Here is a 23,577-nt window from a genome sequence, read left to right as displayed (position 1 = left end):
CATAAAATATACATAAAATTTTATATAATATAAAAATTTTACCTAGGACATATACCTAGTAAGCTTTAATTCAAACCCAGAACTTCTAATTGAAAGTGGTTGGTGGTATTGTGATTCCATTGCTTTTTTAAGATATTATGCCTTCATCCTACCTAGAATTGCTTTTGAAGTTTTTCTAACTTGCCTTTGATTAAATGGAATTTACAATAAAAGATTTTCTACATTATCAAGTCTTCCACAGAGTTGAAATGAAAACACCTTGTAGGGGTAGCTGTTAGCTGCCTACTTTTATAGTTTCTTTTGATTGAAAGCTGCCGCTCTAAATTTGCTGCTCATATTTTTGAACTCATTTGTCTTTACACATCTCACAAATAAGTATTGAGTGTTGACTGTGTGTCAGGCACTAAACTAGACCCGGGGTATAGAGTAGTGAACAAAGTAGTGTGGCCTCTATAAAGTATACAATCTAGTGGGAAAGAAAGAGATAATAAACATATAAGCCAATAATCACACCAATAATTTAAACTGTCATATATGCAACAAAAGCATAAAGTAGTGGAAGTATCTGTCTCAGGAACTATAGTCAGAGGAGATTTTTTAGAGAAAGTATAAGAACTACATAATTGGTTAGTAACTGTAGAACCGTTTCAGTGAACTCTGTGTAACAGCTTCTCACATGAGTATCTGTTAACAGGTGAGATTTGGATGACTCACTCTTGCCCATTATGGGACCAAACTAACCAGGCTTTGTAATCTAGTGTTAATATTTGAGACTCAGATTCTCATAATGTAAGTTTGTACTGATTAAGAGGAAAAATAGGTGGAAAAAGCACAAGAAAATAGATTGGAAGATGAGTCCCTTAAAGATTGTAAATAACTTGTTTAGAATGTGATTCCTTAATTTTATTTTATTGCATTTTAAGTTTTGGGGTACATGTGAGATTCCTTAATTTTTTAATGCAGTACGAATTTTACTAATCATCAGGAATACTTGCTAACACAATTCATGCAACATTCCTTTAGCCAAAATTTAAGGCATACCTACCACATATTATGTACTGTGCTAAGTAAAAACTACAGTCATGGTTTAATGGTAAATAAGAAACAAATGCTTGTCCCCAGGTTTACAGTCTTATGTAAAAAACAATTACAGTGCAATAAAATGATTATTATGACAAGATTAGACACAGGACATCAGATTCTGGAGGATATAATCTCTAAACTAAGACCCCAGGGATGTATACAAGCAGGCCAGTAAAATTTTCACATTTCCTGAGAGTAAATCATTAATTTCAATAGCCATAACTTCAAGTTTAGAATATTTTGAAAATATAATTTTTAATATTTTCTAAATTTTAGGTTTTTTAAATAAATTTTATTAATTTGCTCTTAAACTTTTATATAAAAAGTTAAGTAAAGTAATTAAAAATGCAACAACTATTTTCTCCGTAAATACACTGTGAAATGTGAATTATAGGACAATTAGAATTATTAACAGTGTATTGTAGATCAGAATTCTACTTGAGAGTTCAAATTCATCATGTTTATACATGAAATTTGATATTGTTTCATTTTAAGTGGTAGCTATTAATACTAGAAAATTCAAATTTGGCAGTATTTTAAAATAAGCTTCAGTTTTTATGCGTTTTGTAGCTTTATCACAGCTAATCTGACCTAAGGTCTAGACAGACCAGCTGTGCCCTTGGGTTAACAGTGTTTATCATATGATTTCCTTTTCCTTCCTTATTGCCCTTTTTCTGTTTCCAGTTCACAGGGTTGATAAACAGATAACTGTGCTTGTCATACTTCTCTTTCTGATAGGCAGATAGCTTTTCAAACATGAAGGGGCAAACCTAGCTCAGTAATTTACAGAAATAAGCATAAGTTTTTCAAGTCTACGTTTAAATGTATAGTTTTTCCTACTATTCGTAGGACTTTCTTTTCAAAGAAACCACAGAAGCCAGGCACCTCAATTTTTAAAGCAAAATTGGCTTTATTGATGAGTAAAGTGTACATTTTATAATAACTGTATAATAATAATATAACATTCAGCTCTGTAGTGGGTCCAGAAGGACCAAATACATATTAAATACAATAAAATTATTTTGGATCACATAGTCTTCTCTCAAAATACCAAATTTAAAATGTAAAGCATGTAAATTATTCCTATGGATGCTTAGAGCTCTTTTATGAAGGCACTGTACCCACAGACCCAGGTGAGACCTTTTTTAGTATGTAAGTGAATTAGCAAGTAGATTTATTAATGGTGTAAGGGACATCTCTTGCCAGGCCCAACTATTGACAAACCATTTCTGTATTCTGTAACATAGAATTGGACCTATCCCACTGAAGAACATAGCTATGCCAACCTAGAAGTAAAAAGAGCTTAAAAAAAAAAAAAAAAAAAAAAAAAAAACTCTGTAGTGTATCTGCATCTGGAATGGTGCTAATAGTAACTTCATCCCATGTGATTGAAACAACTCTCGCAGTTACATGATCTGTGTACGAATCTGAAGACACACCACTTAACAACTCAGGATCTGTGCCGTCCTTTAAATCAAAACACAAATGGGGACTAGAACAACATCAATATGCATCCGTTCTGTCTTCCCAGCCATAAGAAAAAAACTAACTGTAACATTTTTTTACTTAGAGTTGCAAACCTCATACATAAGGCTCTGGTCATCAGCAGGATCTCCTTAGAATACATAAAAAGGTGATAAGTGCCCACATGTGATTGCTAAGAACATCACACAGCACCTTGGTCCAATTCCAGTTGAGTAATTACATTCATTTTGTCCTTATTTTCCTTTTCCTTATTGTTTCAGTTAAATGTGGAAAATGATCCTTCATTTTTCACCCAGTGAAGTTCGGCAGTATTGCTGCACACATTATTTAGACTCTACTGCCTTCCTTGTCGGTACTAGGAATGGAGCTTAAAAGTGCTTGTTAGAAATGTTACTGTGGCTATTACTATAGTTGCAGTGTTTCTTGATTCAGAAATGTTCTGTGAACACCAAGCACATGACTGGCTTTTGGATGAGCTGCTGGACTATAGGGTGATGTCTTGAACAAGCCTTCTTTATCTCCTTGCTCCCTGCCTAGCTTAGTCCCTTAGCTTAAAGGGACATACATGCTCTCCCTTTTAATACAACTATGATAGTACTAACAGTTCCCTTTTATCAAGTGCTTACCTTATGGCTGCCACTGTGCTAGTTCCTTTATATAGCTGTAACATATAATCTGCATAGACAACCTCATAGGGTGAGTAACATGATCACCATTTTACAGACAGAAAATTTAAATTGCTTGGGATCACAAAACTAAAGAGGGGAAGCAGGAATTTGGTTCCAGATTTGTCTGATGGCAAAAGCTAAGTGCTTAACTACCACCCTACCTCATAACTCTGCTGCTTCCCAGAACTCTAAGCCCCAGTCTCTGGATCATTGATCACACAAATAGTTTCTTAGCTTCTCTTAGTGCTTGTCACCACTTCACACAAGCTGACCCTATTGACTTCAACATTGGAATCGTCCTGCAGCACTGGCCTCAGAAGGGCGACACTGATTATGTTTACAGGCCACCAGGAAACTGGACAGCTGTTGAGAGAATCTCTACACATTTTATCTGCATAAGAAAAGTGATTCGCTCTATCTTCTTTTCTTTCCCTGGTGGTGCTGTCATAACAGTGTCTTTTAACAGGATTAACCAGTAACTAACTTATTTACTTTGGTTTCCAGTAAATAACTGCAGCCTGTTAATAATTGTGTATGTGTTTTATGTGACCTCAGATAAACTGAGACAATCTTACACATTTGCATTCTAGATTGGATCACTATTCCTTTATATTTAATCTCCTATTAGTAACTGTCTATTAGCAAAAAGTAGATCACATAAGGAAAAAACTTAAATACTTAATTTGCTAGTGCATTTAATAGGTGACAGTAATACACGTGACTTTTTATTGTTACCTAAATTCAAGTGTTTGCTCAGAAATATAAAATAATAAACCAGTGCATGTTTTCTTGCTTTAAAGTGTGCCAAATCTGTCACAAATGCCTTGAACTGTATTGTATTACATCTTTATGTGAGCTGTGTCTAAACATTTTTTAGTATTTTAAATTGTTAGCTCAGTGAGGGTAAGGTGCCTCCTAATTTATCTTTTAGCACATTGCAATGCCCAACACAGCACCATGCAGGTAGTAGATGCTCATTGAATGCTATTGAATTAGTGAATAAGTTAGGCTGTAGTAGGTTGAAGAGATGTGCAGTCCTAAATTATTCTTGCCATCATTTCACTCTGTATAATAAGTAAAGAAGTTTTACTAAGATGATTAAAAATGTGTTATTGAATTACTTGTGTAGATTCTAAAGCAGTGGGATAAAAGAGACCCTGGCTATGCCCCTTTGAGGAAGCAATGAGGGTGAGTTTCTCATTGTAGGTACAGTTAGTGGGTTTAATGTGTGACTGAATTGATTTATTTCTCTTAGGAAGATTACATTTATGAATTCCATATAGCATTTTATAACTTTTTCCCTTTACCCCTAACCTGCCTACTATTATTTTTTCCTATTAAAAAAGTAATGCTTATTATAGAGAATTAACTAATATGAAAGTAAAAAGAAAAATTAAAATCATCCATAATCTTATTTTCCAGATATAATCACTCTTAATGCTTCATTTTCTTCTTTGTTTTTTCTTATTCATATAATCTCATACTGTCCATTTAATTGGTGCCCTATATATTTAGATAATGTTATAGCATCATAATACTATAAATGTGCATTTTTCCATAAAATTTAAAATATTCTTTTAAGGTACCTTGTTAAATTTTGCCAAATATTTCTTTATATGGATGAGCTATGCTTTATTTAATTATTTTGCTATTAGATATGTAAGTTGCTTATAGCTTTTACCATCTTTATTAGATATTTAGGTTGCTTATAGCTTTTTACTATCTTAAAATTTTCTTTTTTACATAAATTTCTGTTGGTTTTCCATTATGTTATATTCCTGGGCAAAAATATTGAACTTTGAATTCCTGTACATAGTACTCAATAGGTTTCTAGAAACCATTTTGTAATCTACACTCCCATCAGAAGCATATGAGGATGCTATTTTATTGAGCCATCATCAAAATTATTATCACTACATACTGTTAAGCAAGTGTTATAAAGTAGACTTACTAACTATAATATGTTGCTGTCATCAGCTGTGCTCAGAAGAACTATATCAATTAAACACATCAGTTTGCTTTCAAAACGAATTATGAATTATTTATTTATTTATTTATTTATTTATTTTAGATCGAGCCTTGCTCTTGTTGCCCAGGCTGCAGTGCAGTGGTGCGATATTGGCTCACTGCAACTTCTGCCTCCCAGGTTCAAGCGATTCTCCTGCCTCACCCTCCTAAGTAGCTGGGATTACAGGCACATGCCACCATGCTCTGCTAATTTTTGTATTTTTAGTAGATACAGTGCTTCACCATGTTGGCCACGTCTTGAACTCTTGACCTCAGGATGTGATCTGCCCACCTCAGCCTCCCAAGGTGCTGGGATTATAGGCATAAGCCACTGTGGCTGGCTAGAATTATGAAATATTTTTAAGGATACCAGTAGTTCGGAGGCTGCATGTTGCAATACAGTTTCCACCTAAATCCAAATGTTTTTCAGGTCTAATTGTAAACTGCTACTTTTGTTGAATGTGGTGGACTTACATAGTCTTCTGTATCAATACTTACTTCACTGGCAGTTTTGACAAAATGGGTTGAGTCATTTTTCATTATATCTGATTCCTTCTTGTAGCAATCAATTTTATTTCTATTTGCTGTTGTAACTTAAAGTTAATGAACATTCAAAGTTTACTTTTATTTATGCATGCATTTTTTTGCGGACTGCTCTACAAAAGCACCTTTATTCCTCATCAACGTTCTATCCAAACTGAGTGCAGATGAATCGGAGTAGTTTCATTTTAGAGAGCAGCAGTCATATTTGTGTTAGGAAGGCAATAGCCTTGGAAGAATACCAAAAAAAAAAAAATCATTTTAAAGTGTTTGCCTCATCCTCTACTGAAAGCATTTGCGTTTCAGAGGCCATGGTGAGTCAGAGTCCCTTGCTGGTACTTATGATATACTGCTAAGGGACTCGTGTGTGTGTGTGTGTGTGTGTGTGTGTGTGTGTGTGCGCACGCACGTGTATTCAGATATATGAAATATCCTGTGGGGAAAATATTGATAAAAAATAATTCATCTCTTTATGCACTGAAACTTTTCCTAATTCTCTGCAGGAATTGTTGCAACATAAATACTGGTTCCAACTTAGTAAATTAATTTTTACTTATATTTGTTTTACATTTCAGAATACCTGATAAATTGAAAGTTTGTGCCCCATAGCTGCACAGGTGTGTATATGAATTACCTATAACTATGTAAATCTATATATTAACTAACACGTTACAGTATTTTTATGTTAAGATTGCTTTTGTAATATAAAAGTGTTAATTCTTGATTACTTACAGATATTGACGGCTTCAGCCTCAAAGGATAGTACATTTTATACATATATTTTATTTTATTCTATTGCAAGAATCAAGTAAACATTTCTAAGATTCGATGAGGCAGAATAATTTTAATTACAAAGCATTCATCTGGTGAAGAGATTATATTTTATGGAGTTGTACTATTAAAGTGAATGGTGAGTCACACCAATGCAAAACCACATTTTTGCCATTATTATTTTATTTAAACTTTTTTTTTGCTGTTTTTGAGTTTATTTTCTGTGATGGTTGCTTTAGATATGGAGTGGTTGCAGATGTACTGTCTGCTGCACTGTCTTAAGCACTAGACGAATGGAAAAAAAAAAATGTTTGCACCTGTTTAAGATCTCAACCATGTGGTGTTGTGGTTCCTGGGCAACAGGCAGGAATTCTCAAAAGCTTGGTTGCACCTGCTCAATTGTTGCTTGCAGCTATGTCATATGAGTGAGAGCACAGAGAAGCTTGTTAGCAGTGTGCTTGTGCTCTGACGTATTTTGTGTACTCTGACTGAAAGATTCTTACTTGATGTAGACCTTGAACTGTTACATTGATTTATTCTAAAAATCGCTGGTTTTAGCGTCTAAATATTTTCTTCAAATCCTCTGTTTTGTGACTCAGATTTTTTTTTTAGTAGCTGTTCACTGCCCTAGATAATGTGTTTGCCAACTTCTCAAAACAATACCTGGGAGAGTAGATCTCTTCAGATAACTGGGTTGATAATAATTTTTGTCCTGGTAGAACCATTTTGTGTTTGGCTCAATTTCATCATGTTGGCAGCCCCACTATGTGAGGCTGGATCTAGTTATTGATCCATTTAGCTGAACAGATTTGAAAGCATTTGGCTATTAGTGGACACGTGGGGCATATTCAGAAAATTTAAGGGTATATTGTAAGATAATTTCTTAATTTGTGCATGTGTTTCTGTTGCAGTTGGGTTAGAAGTGAGAAAGAAAAAAAGTGAAGATTAAATACTAATTCTAGAAGAGGGGCTAAAATCCAGATGTAAATTTTATGGAATGTTATTCTTTAACAAATGCTAGATGCTTGGGTATCTTTTCATAAGTGTTACTGGTAATGGTATTAAATATCTTTTAGTTATGGCTTTATGTTTTATGACAACTATATTTTTAATATAGAAAAGTTATTATAGATTATATATTTTGCTAATAGGTAAAGTTCTATAAATGCAATAAAAAGCCACAACTCAATATAAAAGATATTTAATTAATTCATTCAGTAGGCACAGATTTCTAATATTGAAAACATTCAGATGACTTGCATTATTCTCTTTAACGTATTCTTTTAAATGCTGAGGAGTTTCCATCAGCATTTAGTAACTTAAATCTGAAGTCTTATAGTTAGTGTATCTTTTCCTTTTATTGACCCATTTGGATTTTTTTTTTTTTTAACAAATCACTTTGGTATGAATTTAACCTCTTTGGAAGTAGGAAATGCAGTACAAAGGCAAGTAGAGGATTGCCACAGCCCCTTATACAATGCCTTGTACATAGTAGTTGGTCAATAAATGTTGAATGAATGCATTTATGAATAAAACATTTCTGGAGTTATATTAGAAATAGAGGAATTGTGTCCTAAAATCTTATTACTTGTTATACATTTTGGATGAGTCTTGATGGACTTACTTTAGTTCTCATACTGCAAGTTAGATAGAGATGAGTATACTGATAAATTCTGTCCTTAAAATGAGAAATTAATGGATAAAATTGATCGTCTTTGACTCTTTTAATGAATAATTGAAATAACACTATTTGCAATATGCTTTAAACTAATTTTTACTTACTACAAGAAGTCTTTATATTATTCTCATCATACTCATAAGGCTGAGGCATTAATGGCCAAGTTACTTGTCACCTTGGAAATATTTTGCAGCATATAAATAGACAAATCTTCTATGTTATATGGTTATTGTTTCGTCTTTCCTGAGCACTAGCTTGTGCTCTCTGTCTCTCTCCCTCCCTATCTCTATCTCACTAAAGCAAAACAAAACAAAAACCCTAAAATGTATGTTTAATTCCTTTGGGTCAGGTAAGATCAGAATATTAAAAATCTGTAATTATTTTGCTAAGCAAAAGTAATGGACCCTGTGTTTACTGTATACATATTTATAATTATGGTCTCTATGACTCACTAAATTTTAACTGTAAATAGAGTCAAAATAGAGCTGTTAAGACCTGTTTTACATAGACCGTTCTAATGTTCCATTTTGTGTGGCATAAGCCTATCACATAAGATTGGCACAGTTTACATAATAAGCCAGTATCTATTGCATTAAAACCTTTTGTTTAGGGTTCTCAATTTTAGTACCACTGGTTTATGACGTATGTGGCACTTTTAGGCTTGGAACTACCTTTCCTCAGGGGACAGTTTTTCTTTTACCTCAGTTCACACCAGTGGGCAAGAGGCCAATACCAAGGACATCAGTTTTTTCCAGTGAACCTTAGTGTGGTAGATTAAACTCTTTTTCTCTGTGAGTGTCAATATTAGAAATTAAGAAATGAGCTAAGAATATATATTTGCTAGAATATTAATTATTAAACTAGACAGATATTAGCAGCTTTTGGAGGGTCCTGTGTCAGGAATACATAGTCTAGAATCTCAAAGAGGGAGAAATTCCTATGCTCTAGGATTCCTGAGCATTATTACAGGTTCCCCTGTGATTTCAGAGTTAAAGAAATAAAGAAAGAAAACCCACATTTATGAGAACATAGCATGTCTAAATATAATTTCTTTTTTTCCACCTTCTTTTCCTCTCTCCTTTCCTCAGTTCTTTTTATTCTGCATGGTGACTGGATGTCTGCTGTTTGCTAGACATAGTGCTAGGCTAGATTAATACAACAAAATCTTTGTCCTCAAGAGCATACAGACTAGTGAGAGACAAAGATGTATCAATAGAGTTCTTTTTGACTTCACCACTTATTGTTAGTATGATCTCAGTCAAGTTACCTAATCTTTCTGTTCCCTTTTTCCTCATTTGTGAAACTAGGAAAATAATAGTATCTGTTGTCTGAGAGTTAGATAACACGCTGCATGTAAGAGTCTTAATCCTATGGTTGGCACATAGCAAGTACTGAAGAAATCTTAGCCATACTACTGTCATTTCTATCACTACCATTACCACCACCATCTCCACTACTGCAATTTAGACTCTGAAAAAAGAGCATCTAATTGTCTGGGAGCAGGGATCCTGGTCTGGGCATTGTCACATAGATTGTACTCAAAGGTTCTATACAAAGTTATCTCTATTTCCTTGCCCTTAGAAGATATTATAAAAATCATGAAACAGTGTACTAATCTTTATGTGATATTTTTATTATTTTCCCCCAACTTTTGTATTGTGGAGAAATACACATAACATGAAGTTTACCATCTTAACTATTTTTTGGTATACAGCTCAATGGTATTAAATACATTTATAATGTTTGCACAGCCATCACCACAATCTATCTCTATATAACAGTTTCATATTGTAAAACTAAGACACTACAGTACACCCATTAAAATATAACTTCCCATTTCCCTCTGCACTCCCACTCCCAGCCCCTGGCAACCACCATTCTAGTTTCTGTCTCTGTCATTTTGACTACTGTAAGTAGTCATGTAAGTGGATTCATATAGTAGTATTTGTCTTCTCATGTTTGGCTTATTTCACTTACTGTAATGTCCTCAGCCTTCATCCATGTGGTAGTACATGTCAGGATTTCTTTCTTTATTAAGGCCAAATAATAATTAATTGCATGTATATACCACATTTTGCCTATCCATTCATTCATCAGTGGACACTTCGGGTTGCTCCCATGTTTTAATTATAATTAATAATTCTGCTATGATTATAGGTGTATAACTATCTCTTTGACAACCTGCTTTCAATTTTTTTGAGTATATACACAGAAGTGGAATTGCTAGATTGCATGATTGCATGGTAATTCCATTTTCATGTGTTCTTATAATAAATAAGATTAATTTCATTTAAATTCAATACAGCCGTCTAGGTTGTGCTTATGAATAGCACTGTTTTCCTCATAAAGAGAATAAGTTGAGTTAGGTTTAGTAAGAACACATATGCTGGTAATGTGAGTTCAAATGCCTTCAACAAGCCTGTGAATACCTTAAATAAATCAGCATCTTGGAACCCAATGATGCACTTAGGATATCTGGATTTTAATCTCATGCTTCAGTTTGAATTTAGGAACTTTGGATTCCTTACAACTGACATTTACCAAAAGTCTAGCTCTATTATTCAGTAGCTGTGCGACCTCATCAAGGTTGGCTGAGCTTACTAAGCCTCAAGCTTTCCTATGTATAATATGGTGGTAACACCACCTTCGTTTTTAATGGTGGATATGTGGATAAAGGTAAATTAGGTATACAAAGTATTTTGTGCACGGCTACCACCTCTGTATTATTACATAGTATTCTCTGTGTATTATTTTTTTCCTCTCTCCTCTTGTCAAAATATAAAAATTGTTATGATGACTATTATAGGAATTTGAAGGAAATGTGGGACACATACATTAAGAAAGTTAAATTTGGTCAAGTTATAGCTCTGTTGATATCTGTTGAGTATCTCAGTTCAGCATGGTTAGACTTGTAATTTCTAATTATGCATGCTACATTTCTATAGAAGCCTAGGGCTGTATAAAGAAAAACTTAAGATGGGGATGCTCACGTTGACTTCAGTGTCTGTTGATTATGGGAGTGTGTCTTGCAATAGAAAGCTTGTTGACACAACCCAGACAACTCTCATCCCTGTTCTGAAAGTCAGATACCCTTCAAAGCAGTCTCTTGCAAATGATGAATAACCCATGCTTGACGAGTTACTTTCACATGCATCAAAGTGACCTAAAAGTGGTCCTGTTGGCAATCTAAGCAGCCTCAGGTTTACTGAGCATAGTTGTCCGTGCATATATGGCTGTGTAAGGTCTTATTTTTTCTTGAGAAGGAAATTAATGTGGTAAGATTTTCTGATTTCCTTCTATGCAAATTCAACAGTAGAAAAGTGGATTTGTGAATTTATATGTATGATTTTCCCTTAATTATCTTTAATAAAAGCTAGATGATCTTAATTATAGTAAACCATTTTCCTCTGCCAGGCTGTTTATATTGCAGCAGTATCCCTCCTGAACAGCAATCAGAAAAGGATTCTTTTAAAATAAAGGAAAAGCTCTAGATAATATATAGAATTTATTATTACTCAACAGAGGTAATACAGTTGACCTGCCTAACACCAGATATGTAGTTTTGACCATGATGAATCAAGGTAAATATTTATTAATTGAATTTTTATTTAGTTAGGCATATTACAAAGAACCACAAACCTGGTGGCTTAAACAGAAATTTGTTTTCTCACAGTTCAGATGTCTGAAATCAGGTTTATTAGCCAGGTTGGTTCTTCCAAGGGCTGTGAGGGAAGGATCTGTTCCAGCCTTTCTTCTTGACATATAGATAGCCATCTTCTTCGTATGTCTTTCCATATTGTCTTCCCTCTATAAGTATCTGTCTTTGTGTCCAGGTTTCTCTCATCAGTCATATTGAATTCAGCCCTACCCTAATGACTTTATTTTAACTCAATTACCCCTTTAGAGACCTTATGTCCAAATAAGATCTCATTTGGAAGTACTGGGGGTTAGAACTCCAACATGTGATTTTTTTGTGGTTGGGGGGAGGAGAGCAAAACTTAGTTCATAATAATTGGACTAATAGTAGTTAACATTTATTGAGTAACTTTCATATTCCAGATGGTGTGTGTTTGTGTGTGTGTGTACACGTACACACATATATATATTTGATATGTACATATCCAATACATGTGTGTGTATAAATATGTATTTTAGGATCCTTGCAACAGCCCTATGAGGAGGATGTTATTTCCCCCATTTTACAGGTGAGAAAACAAAATGTCAGAGAGGATAAGCAATTTGTCTAAAGTCTTATAGCTTGTAAGTATTCAATGCTGGTTATTTGAACCTGGCATCCTATGCTGCTTTTTAAATAAATAAACCTGATAACAACTCAGTCAAAAGCCCAAAGATACTTTGAACATTTAAGGTTTTTGTGTTTTTTGTTGTTGTTGTCATTAGGACTTGTGCCAAGGGACATTTTGGCTCTCCAAAATGGTGCATAAATGCCTAATCATTGACTGTCTATCTCTTTATTCCTGAGTTTTTTACTGACAGTTGTCTTTGAAGTCTTAGTGTTTAGCACTCCTGAACCTGATAAAGCTTTTGGAAAGGCTGGAATTTGAACATGCATGGGTTGATTCTGGCCCCCATTTTTGTGGATGGCACTGAGAGACAAGTCATGCCCAGAGTCTGTTACTCAGCACATGTGCTTTCTTCTCTCCTTTTCTCTCACTCCCTCTCCTTCCTCATCTTTGTATTTTCACTAATTACCAGGTAGCTTGTGATTTTTTTTTCTTTCATTCAATCCCTGCTATAAGTAACAAACACTGAAAGAGGCTGGAGCAAAGAGTGACAAAATAGGGAATATTTCTGCTTACATGAAAGCCAGTGCTCTTATACGTGTGTACTATACCCTGGCCACAGGCTTATTGTTATTTACAAAAAAAGCAAGGCACATTGTATACCTTATATAAGTTTCCAGTCTTACCAATGAAAACAGTTTGTTTTTCACATTTAAGTTTTAAAGAACTTGTTCATGACCCAATTTCACTAATAATTCTCTTAAGTAACCCTTGTACTCATTTTAAGATTTTTTTCCCACCCACTGTCTGTCTAGCCTGGTTTAAAATTTTTATATATGTACTTTTAAAAAATTGATTAGCTGGAGTGCTGCCCATTCCTCTGTGCTGTATAATAAGGATTTTAAAACTGCACACTGAATTCTGTATAGTGTAATTAAAACTGACCCACATTTGGACCTGAGTACACCAGGACTTAGCCAAACTTGCCATGAGCTGAGTTCTGGTGGCAGATGGGAACTAATGAGGACACACTCCACTCCAGAATTTCCCAGCTGCTTGGCCCTTTTTTGTACAAACAAGGTTTGGAGCGAAGTCCGGATCCCAAGAGCATGTTCTGTAAATGTGCTGTACCCAATGATTTAGGAAATGTTCTCACAGAATTGGGCTGTTTCAAGGTATCCATAAGGCCTCAGTGACTTTCAGATTTAAATTCAAAGGGGACATTTGTGTTTTCTACAACCAATTTTTAATTTTAAAGTGAATAAAACATCACATTCCCCCATCTTTTCTCTTAATGCCTGGTGATGGCATGATCACTTTATATCACAACTTGGAAATTTGCAGACCATTTTCTCAGAGACAATTGCACATCAGGATAGACAAGGTCTCCTTGCAACCTATGGATCTCTTCAACTAGTTTGATGTCCTGGGACTATTCAGGCAGATGTAATTGAATCAGTTTGAAGCAGCTGTAGCTGGCATGTGGTCTCTCAGATTGCTAGCACCTGCTTGTTTTTTTTGCAACTCACTAGAGTGAGAGAAGTGCCAAAACCAGCATTGGTCTTGGAGCAGATAAAGCACTCCAGATCTTATATCCCATTCCCCTTCCAGCTTAGCCACATCATCACTGGTGCCGAAATTAATAAAATCCCTTTTCATGATTAGGTTTGAGGTATACTTTTACTTCGCATTCTTCTCCGTATTCAGATCCTGACAGTACTGACCATGTGAATCCAAAAAAATAAGCGAGTATAATGGTGATCAGGTGGCTTTGGGGCTCTCTTATCATTAGACAACTGGGTAGCCTGTGGTTTGCAGAATCATTTAAATGAATGCACCAAATTCATTTGCTGTTCCAGCACAGTCTTATTGGCACAGAGAATGAGCAGTTAATGTATAACAAACTGTGAGCTGTTATGGAATATGATGAATACACTTCCTTAGCAATGGGGAATGTAAAGCAGAGCTTTCTGTCTAATGTAAGGTCTAAAATAATCACCTTGGATTTCTTCAACACTTACTATGTGCAGAAAAATGAAATATACTAAAAAGAGATAAAAATTTTAGGACATAATAAGTATGTAAAATATATTTTGAAATACACAGATTTTGATTTTTTTTTTTTTTTTTGAGACAGGGTCTCTCTCTGTCACCCAAGCTGGAGTGCAGTGGCACGATCTCGGCTTACTGCAATCTCCCTCCACCTCCTGGGTTCAAGTGATTCCGCCTCAGCCTCCCAAGTAGCTGGGACTACAGGCACGTGCTGCCATGTCTGGCTAAATTTTTTTTATTTTTATTTTTTATTTTTTTTTTTCTGTTGTTGTTGTTGTTGTTTTGAGACAGAATTTTGCTCTATTGCCCAGGCTAGAGTGCAATGGTGTGATCTCGGCTCACTACAACCTCCACCTCCTGGGTTAAAGTGATTCTCCTGCCTCAGCCTTCCGAGTAACTGGGATTACATGCATGCCTGGCTAATTTTTTGTATGTTAGTAGAGACAGGGTTTCACCGTGAGCTCAAGCAATCTGCCCACCCCAGCCTCCCAAAGTGCTAGGATTACAGGCATGAGCCACTGCGCCTGGCCGGATTTTTAAAAAATGTTTAACCTCATTTAAAAAATAGTTGTTTAGGCTGGGCGTGGTGGCTCACGCTGTAATCTCAGCACTTTGGGAGACCCAGTAAGGCGGATCACGAGATCAAGAGTTAGAGACTGGCCTGGCCAACATAGTGAAACCCCGTCTCTCCTACAAATACAAAAAATTAGCTGGGCATGGTGGCAGGCACCTGTAATGCCAGCTGCTCAGGAGGCTAAGGCAGGAGAATCACTTGAATCCAGAGGCGGAGGTTGCAGTGAGATTGCAGCACTGCACTCCAGCCCGGACTACAGTGTGAGACTCTGTCTCAAGAAAATAAACAAGTTGTTTATCTTCCCTTTGTTTCATTTTATTATTTGGCAGGCATATATTTAATCCTTAAGTGTCATCAATATCCTAATGTTTAGTTTGAATCTGGTCATGATAAAGATTACATATTTACTTGCATTTTATAGCTTATGTTACAGATTTACTCTAAGGGTTTAACATTGATAATATTTTGAGAGGAGCTATGACATAAATGGAGTTCATAAATAATAGTCATAAGCATGAATTCTAAAATGGTAATTCATTGTCATCAGCAGATGACTATATTGGAAGGCATGAATACATGCCGTGAGTATAGTGAAGTATCTATGGTCCTGACTGCAAGAATCTGCAAGATACTTGAGGAGAAATGATACAGGTTTTTTAAAAATAAAATAAGGCTCTCTCAGTGTCAAATTGCATGCTCTAGACCTGAATTTGGTGTAAAATGAATGCTACAAACATTTTTTTTTTACAGTTAGGCAGTCTAGTTGTGAAGTCAATGATCTAAATTGAACATACCCACTATCCCTGTCTGTGAGACAATGCTAATCCATTATGGCTGTCTCTGTCAATACACCAAAACTTGACCTTAGAATCCCTCTGAATACAATACTTTAGACAACCATTACCAATTGATGGAAATTTCATGTAATAGGAAACCCATTTGCCATTGCTGAAAAAAACTCATTAAGTGCTGAAGATATTTAGCGGAGGCTGAGATTTCTGTGAACTGCTGGGAAGAGGCTGAACTTGAGCTCGGTCTTGAAAAAACCATGAAACATAGGACTTAAGGAAATAGAAAGGAGAACATCAAGCATTGTCAAGCTAAGTAATGTGTACAAATGAGTTAAGATTGGAATTATATGGCATAGTCAAAGATAATGAATAGACCTCAGGTGTAAATAAATAAGTGGTTATGTAATTATTAGTTTAATGTTTTTCTCTTCTGCCAGACTGTAAACTCTCTGAAGTGTGATAATATTATTTATTATAAAATAGCTACTCAGACCATCACTGACTCCTCCTATCTGAAGTAGATCTCCCATATATTTCTGTAGGTTCTTATTATTTTAATTCATATACACAATCTAGTTCACAGTTTTGGAAGCAGATTATCACTGCCAAGATTCTGTATGAGGAATATAGGAGAATTCAAAGAAGATTTTCTTCTTTTTAAATTTATATAAGAACAATAATTTTTAAGAAGCTGATTTTTATTTTTATAAATACTGTGGCACTTTCAACACTGGCTTGGAGGAATTTCTATTTTAACTGTAGTAATTTAAGAATTTTACTGTTAATACATATCTCTGGTTTGAGGGAATAAAGAAACAATATAATAGAGAGAGAGAGAGTACAGGATTTAGAAATAGAAGAAAGGGATTTCAGCTTCTCTGTTATGACTTATTGGCTATGCGATATAGGTAGCTGTTCTTGTGCTTTTAGGCTCAGTTTCCTCATCTGTAACTTAGAGATGAGAACATACCAAGGCAGTTTAAAGTTAAAAACATCTCTTCTTCTTCCTCTTCTCATTAATCATCATAATTATAATGGTATTCTGAAACCATGTAATAAAATATGGTCTTCTGTATAGATCCTTTTTTTCTACTGCTTATTATTTGCTGTAGCTATTGCAGATTTACTCTACACCTTGAGTAGAGCATTATGCTAACCTAAAAAGAAACAAGAATTTCAGAAACACCCTATAACCTAGTCATGGCTAATATTTACTGCTGAGTTATTTGCACCTCAATAACAATTCTCTGTCATTTGTAATATATCTGCTTAATATTACTAATTTATATATTAAAAGTAAATGTTTTATACCAATCCCAAACAGTGCCTTTTTATGATTTATTTTTTATTCACTCATTCATTTATATACAAATTATTGTAGCTACTAACACAAATGTATTTACTTTCTACCTGATTATATAGGAATATCCTAATTATCTATATTCACATCTTACTGAACTTATGAAGTGTTAGGAGATCAGTGTCTTAGGGGGAAAAAAGGCAAATATAAATAGATTCATCTCTGAGTTGTAAGAACCTTTTGTTTCTACCTTTAGAATATTAGGTGACTAATTAATTGCTAATCATAATTAATACACACTTCTTAAGTTAAAAAAGCAAAAGAAAATAATTTGATATTGCAGTCTCCTAGGAAGTTAATGTTTTCATTCTTTGCTGCTTTAAATATATAATGTCTAATACTTAATATCTGCATGTATCATCCTTACAGTTTTTAGAGTCTTCAAGGGAAATTATGAATACAATTTCTATTTTTCCAAATGAAAGGGTTCCTGTACATTTAGGGTAAAAATGTGTGAATAGATATTTCACACATTCATATTTGTGTGAAATATATTTTCAAAATATATTTCTTAAACTATTTTACAATATATTTTTAAATAGTATTTGGACTTTTTACAGTATTTTTCATTCTTATTTTTTGTTAAGCATATCAAAAGAGGATTATATCACAGGTTATGACTTTTTAAAAATAAAATGTTAAATCAGGTGGGAATATCTGAAATTTAAGATTTAAGTGTAACTACATAACAATGTGCACAGATAATTAATAGGCATACTGAAAATTAACTAAAATGTTGCTTTTAAAATGGCATAAATTTGCATATCAAATAGAATAGCTGAGTTTAGTATTACTTAAAAAATGGTTGATTTTATATATTAGGAGACAATTCAAACATAATCTTTAATCGTGCTGGTCTGACGCCTCAAACCATGTTCTGTATACTTATTAGGGTCTTTGCCAAGTGTAATGATAGTATATACTCTAGGCCAAAAGAAAATTGATTTTCCTCCCTGTAAATTTGTTACTGATATTATATTTAAATTTCTATTGATGAAAAATAGGTAATATTTACTATCTGAATCAAGTTCTTCAGAAACATAAATAATTTTTTGAGAGCTGATTTATGTGCAATTAAGTAATTTCCAGCATGCTTTTGCTATTGATCAGATATCATTGTAAAATATTAATTATTTACATCAATATACCACATGGATTTCTAAAAATATAAAGCCTCGCTTTGTCATCCAAGCTGGAGTGCAGTAGCATCATCATGGCTCATTGCAGTCTCAGCCTCCCAGATTCAAGCAATCCTCCCATCTCAGCCTCACCAGTAGCTGGGACTACAGGTGTGCAACACCATGCTTAGCAGATTTTCAGATTTTTTTTTTGTAGAAATGGGTGTTTCACTATGTTGCCCATGCTGGTCACAAACTCCTGGGCTCCAGCAGTCCTCCTACCTCAGCCTCCCAAAGGCATGAGCCACTGCACCCAGCCTATTAATTTTTATTTTCATTTTTAAAGGATCAATTCCACTTTAAGAAGAGTTTCTGGCTTGCTTGAAAGGATTGGATTAGAAGATGTTATATCACTTTTGGAGTGCATCTGCATTGGATTTAAGAGGGAGCAACTCCAAATAGAAGGCAGTACAGTTCGTTTGAGGTTGACTTACTGCTACCAGAAACCATCACTTTGAACTCTAAGTTTTCTTATTGATCTTTCTTTGTCCTTATGTGCTCCTATCAATTGAGGGCTTTCAGGTCACTATTTACACTTATAAAACTGCTATACTTCTTCCTCTGTTTTAGTCCTAGAGAGTACAGGGATAGTGTATTAGTTACCTATGGCTGCTGTAGTAAATTTAAATAAACTGGGTGACTTTAAAACAACAGAAATTTATTCTCTCACAGTTGTGGAGGCCACAAGTCAGAATCAAAACACAGCAGGGCCACATTCCCTCTGGAGGCTCACAGTGAAAATCTTTCGCTGCCTCTTCCAGCTTCTGAAGGTCCCAGGTATTCTTTGGTCTTTGGCACTATCACTTCAAACTCTGTCTTCATCTCTACAGGACCTCCCCCTCTGCATGTGTCTCTCTGTGTCCTCTCCTGCTATTATAAGCATATCAGTTATTGGATTTAGGGCCCACTTTGAATCAGGGATGATTTTATCTCATGATTCTTAATTAGTTGCATCTGCAAGGACCTTGTCTCCCAGTAATGCTACATTCTGAGGTTCCAGGTAAACATGAAATTTGGGGGATGCTAGTCAACATTCAACCTACTGTAGGGAGTAATTTTATTCTTCTGTACAAATATCTTTGGAAGGCTTATTTACACACTGCTATGGTTTTAATATTTGTCCCCTCCAAAACTCATGTTGAAAGTTAATCCCCAATGTGGCAATATTGAGAGCTAGGGCCTTTAAGAGGTAGGTCATGTGGGCCCATGAATGGATGAGTCTTTTCTTGGATTAATGAATTAACGGTTATCATGGAAGTGGTACTGGTAGCTTTCTAAGAGGATGAAGAGAGACCTGTGTTAGCACGGTCAGCCCCCTTGCCATGTGATGTCCTACATTGCCTCAGACCTCTGTAGAGAGTTGTCACAGCAAGAAAGCTTTCACCAGTTTTGCCCCCTCAACCTTGGACTTCCCAGCCTCCAGAACTATAAGAAATAAATTTCACTTCTTATAAATTGCGGAGTTTCAAGTATTCTGTTATAAGTGACAGAAAACAGACTAAGACATATGCTAACATGTTAATTATATTTTCCCTTGGTAATTGACAAAGTTTATTATATTTTCTGTTTTTAGAATACTTGTTGGCTTAGCACCTTAGTTTTTTTTTATGAATTTAATGGAATTATGAATCATTTTCTGTCATTTTTTTTTAAACTGCTGAACTTTCTCATTATAGATTACAAAGTTGAGGCATAGAATAGGTAACTAGTAGTTACTAACTCTGCCAATGGCCTGCAGAACTAAAAACTGACATTGGTATCATCCATCTTTTTCATGAATTCATGTGTGTTGAGATGCCAAATGTACCTTTATAGTCCATGGTACTTTCACATAACTTTACTTGTGACCTAAATAAATCGTGAGTTGCAGAAAATGTTTTTCATAATGATCTCCAGATACTATAAGCCAAGTATACAATTAAAATTTAGTGTCTTAGATGGATAAAAGTATTGTGCCAGATGATAGCATGTTGAGACCACAAGGTAATCTGTCTAATTTCTATACTTAGCATGGGCCAGGTCTTAATAGAGAATTATGGATATGGCCACACATACAAATATACATCCATTAAATGAACACTGGAATCATGAATATCTAGGTCTAGATTAAAAGAGCAAGACTCAGAGGTTAATTTGTAAGTTTAAATAGCCAGTAAATGGCTGAGACAGGACTAACCCTAGCTCTGCCCAACTCAAACACCTGTTTTTCTACTTCTCCCAAGTTGATTTTCAAACTGCAGGAAATGTTTGCGTTTTTCCCCTCTTAAGTAAGGAAGAGAGTACTGTTAGGGTGAGTGGGTAGAGGGAGCAGAAGGTAAACTATACCATTCCTAAAAGAATTGGGATATAATTGGAAGCATTTGTTGACCCTCTCTACCTCATGGTTGTGGAATATTACTAGTATGTTTTCTTTAAGAATGCTCAATAAGAGAAACAATTTGAATTTTAAACATAGATAATTAATAGAGTGATTATATGAATTAATCAGAACTAGTATTATAGGTCTCATCTACTGAACATTTCCTTTACTTTCAGCTCTTTTGCTGCACTTCTGTTCTGGATAAAATATAATTGTACTCTTGTATGACAGAAAAGTTTTACAAATAAGCTTAGGTTTCCCTGCCAGAAAAGAAAAGATGAAACAAAAATGAAAATGAAAATTAAGTAATCTCTGAAATGGTAATATAGTTAAATGTGAAAATATTCTTTTGATAATATCAAACTGGGATTTGCACCCAAAACACATTATTTGAATTAACCTATTTTAGTTTGTCTTGTATCTGTTGCTGGAAAAAACTAAAAACAAAAACAAAGAGAAGAAACTATTATTTTGTTAGAAAGCAGATTTCTTTCTGGTGTGGATTACTCTTCTACTCTTCTATTATGAGGAAACAATCACAATTCACTTGATCCCAGGCACTAGAGACAGCTCTGAACAAGAAGACTGAGAGAGAGAGAGAGAGAGAGAGAGAGAGTAAACAAATTAAGAAACGCATAAATAAGATACATTCAGGAAGTGGTGTTATTTGTGAAGTATAACTACAAAAAAAAATTGGGATAAAGAATGGCTGGTAATCCAGGGGCAGAGTGTAGGTGGCCTTTCTGAGGAAATAAAGTTTGAATAATGTGAAGGAGCCAGTCAAGGGAAGAACTTACACGCAAGAAATGCAATCTCTAAATCATTATAGGTTGCGCACGGTTGTGCATCCAAGGGGTGTGTGTGTGTGTGTGTGTGTGTGTGTGTGTGTGTGTGTATTAGAGTAGCTGTGGTAAGGGAGGCATGTTCTGTCAACTATTAACAATGTACATTTGGGAGGTCTGCTTCTTCAGGGGCAACCAGTTGATCCTCCCCTTTATCCTGGTACTAAATATAGCCATATTAAGCGTTTGAGAATGGATTAAAAATGCTTAACCGTATCTCCTTAAATTTTGCCATATCCTGTAAATTTTTAACCATATCTCCTAAAATTTTGTTATTTCTGAAAGCAAAAGTAAGTTTGGTCACAAAGGGAGGGATTGGATTTATTGCTATTCTTAGTCTCCCTAGCAATTTGATTGTCTGTTCTGGTACCATGGTTTGTTAGAGGAGCCACAGGGACTTTTGAGCCATCATTTCTCCCTTTGGTATATCACTTCTTCAAGTAGTAGTATCAACCCTTTTCCTCCTTCCCTGTATATCAAGACTGAAAATGAAAATGAAGGATTAAACTGATTTTTTTTATTAGTCTCATAGGGAGCCCAAGATTTAACATAGAACTTTTCAGGAATATGTAGCTATCTCTCCATTTGAGGTGAGCACAGGAAGTCTATTTTTCTCATTTCTACTTTCACCTTGAAACAGAAATTTCACCAAAAATTTCATTCAAAATTGTTTATTCATAGCTGAGCAAAGATGTATGGTAGTAAATCATTGAAATGATCTTTAATTGAATTTTCCTGAGTTTAATGTTTCTAATCAACTGTCCATTCACCACATTATTTTCCCATTGCTTGGTGTTATACCAGATAATAGTATTACCATGACCCAGGCTGATACTATATAAAAAAATGCACAAGAAGGTAGGCCATCTACTGTGAACATTTGAAAAACAGAGTCAGAGAAAATTTTTAGAGATTGTTAGGTTTTTAGATGCGAGAGTCTAATTTTTCTTCACTAGAAATACTAAAAATCGATCAATATACTTTTTAGTAGGGTTTACCCATGCCCTAATTTACAAACTAAACTACAGTGTGTGATTAAGAACAAACCATTCTTATCAGTTATATTCTTGACTCTTACCAAAGAAATTCCCATGATTCTGTCCTTATCACAATGGAACCCAGAAATGGAGGAATGGACTACCTGCTTTCTCATAAATTCCACATGCACACTTTCCTATATCTAACTGATAAGACCTTATAATTTGTCATCTGAATAATGATTGAGAGATTTTTGCTTGAAAAATATGTATCCAAATGATAGGAATATTAAGTCACAATGGAAGGCATTATCATACTGAAGCCTCAAGTACTACAAATTAGAAACAAGATAGATGTTAATATTTTAACTTGTGAGCATGCACTATCAGGTTATCGAATATCAAAAACATTTTAAGAATGCTTGTGGCAATATATACCTGAATTCTAAATGATTTTTGATATTTTGACATGATTTTCTATATATAAGAGCATATATCAAGGGTGGATTCAACAAATCAGCTTGGTGGCTGTAAGTTGGCAGTGAAGTATATAAGTAATACATTTCTGATTAGTCTTATTTGACAATATTGCTTCAACATGTGGCAGAACTAAACTGTTGAGACCGAGAGATACTTGTGCATGGGGATAGTCTTTAAGATGATATTTAGTTTATTCAATGAGCCAAAATTTTCAGCATATATATTGTTTGCTTTTGTTATAAAAACATGGGTACAGTCTACATACAAAATACCAAGTAGAGATTTGTTTATTGTAGTAGGCATAGGTGCTCAAAATTGATATTTAAGCCTCAAACATATTTTTCCACCATTATGTATTAGATTAGTAACACATGAAAGTATGTACTATTAGAACTATAAGGTAACTTACAGGTTATTATTTGAGCTAATTTAGTTATTATTTTACAAATGAGGAAATGGAAACCCAATGAAGTTAAATGATTTACTGT

The 23,577-nt window shown here is 34.6% G+C and overlaps 1 protein-coding gene across 30 annotated transcripts in view; it reads left to right on the top strand.

Moving 5' to 3' along the window:
- The window catches only part of ZBTB20 (zinc finger and BTB domain containing 20), an 812,433-nt gene that overhangs the window by 227,530 nt on the left and 561,326 nt on the right, over positions 1-23,577 (top strand). For all 30 annotated transcript variants that reach the window (XR_005202621.1, XR_005202622.1, XM_037743875.1 and 27 more), the window contains one exon: positions 6,359-6,400. The gene's annotated coding sequence lies outside the window, so the exon portion shown is untranslated. The remainder of the gene's footprint in view (positions 1-6,358; positions 6,401-23,577) is intronic.

Source organism: Cebus imitator, unplaced genomic scaffold, assembly GCF_001604975.1.
Source record: "Cebus imitator isolate Cc_AM_T3 unplaced genomic scaffold, Cebus_imitator-1.0 Scaffold157, whole genome shotgun sequence".
Taxonomy (NCBI): Eukaryota; Metazoa; Chordata; class Mammalia; order Primates; family Cebidae; genus Cebus; species Cebus imitator.
This window is presented reverse-complemented; position numbering and strand designations above follow the sequence as displayed.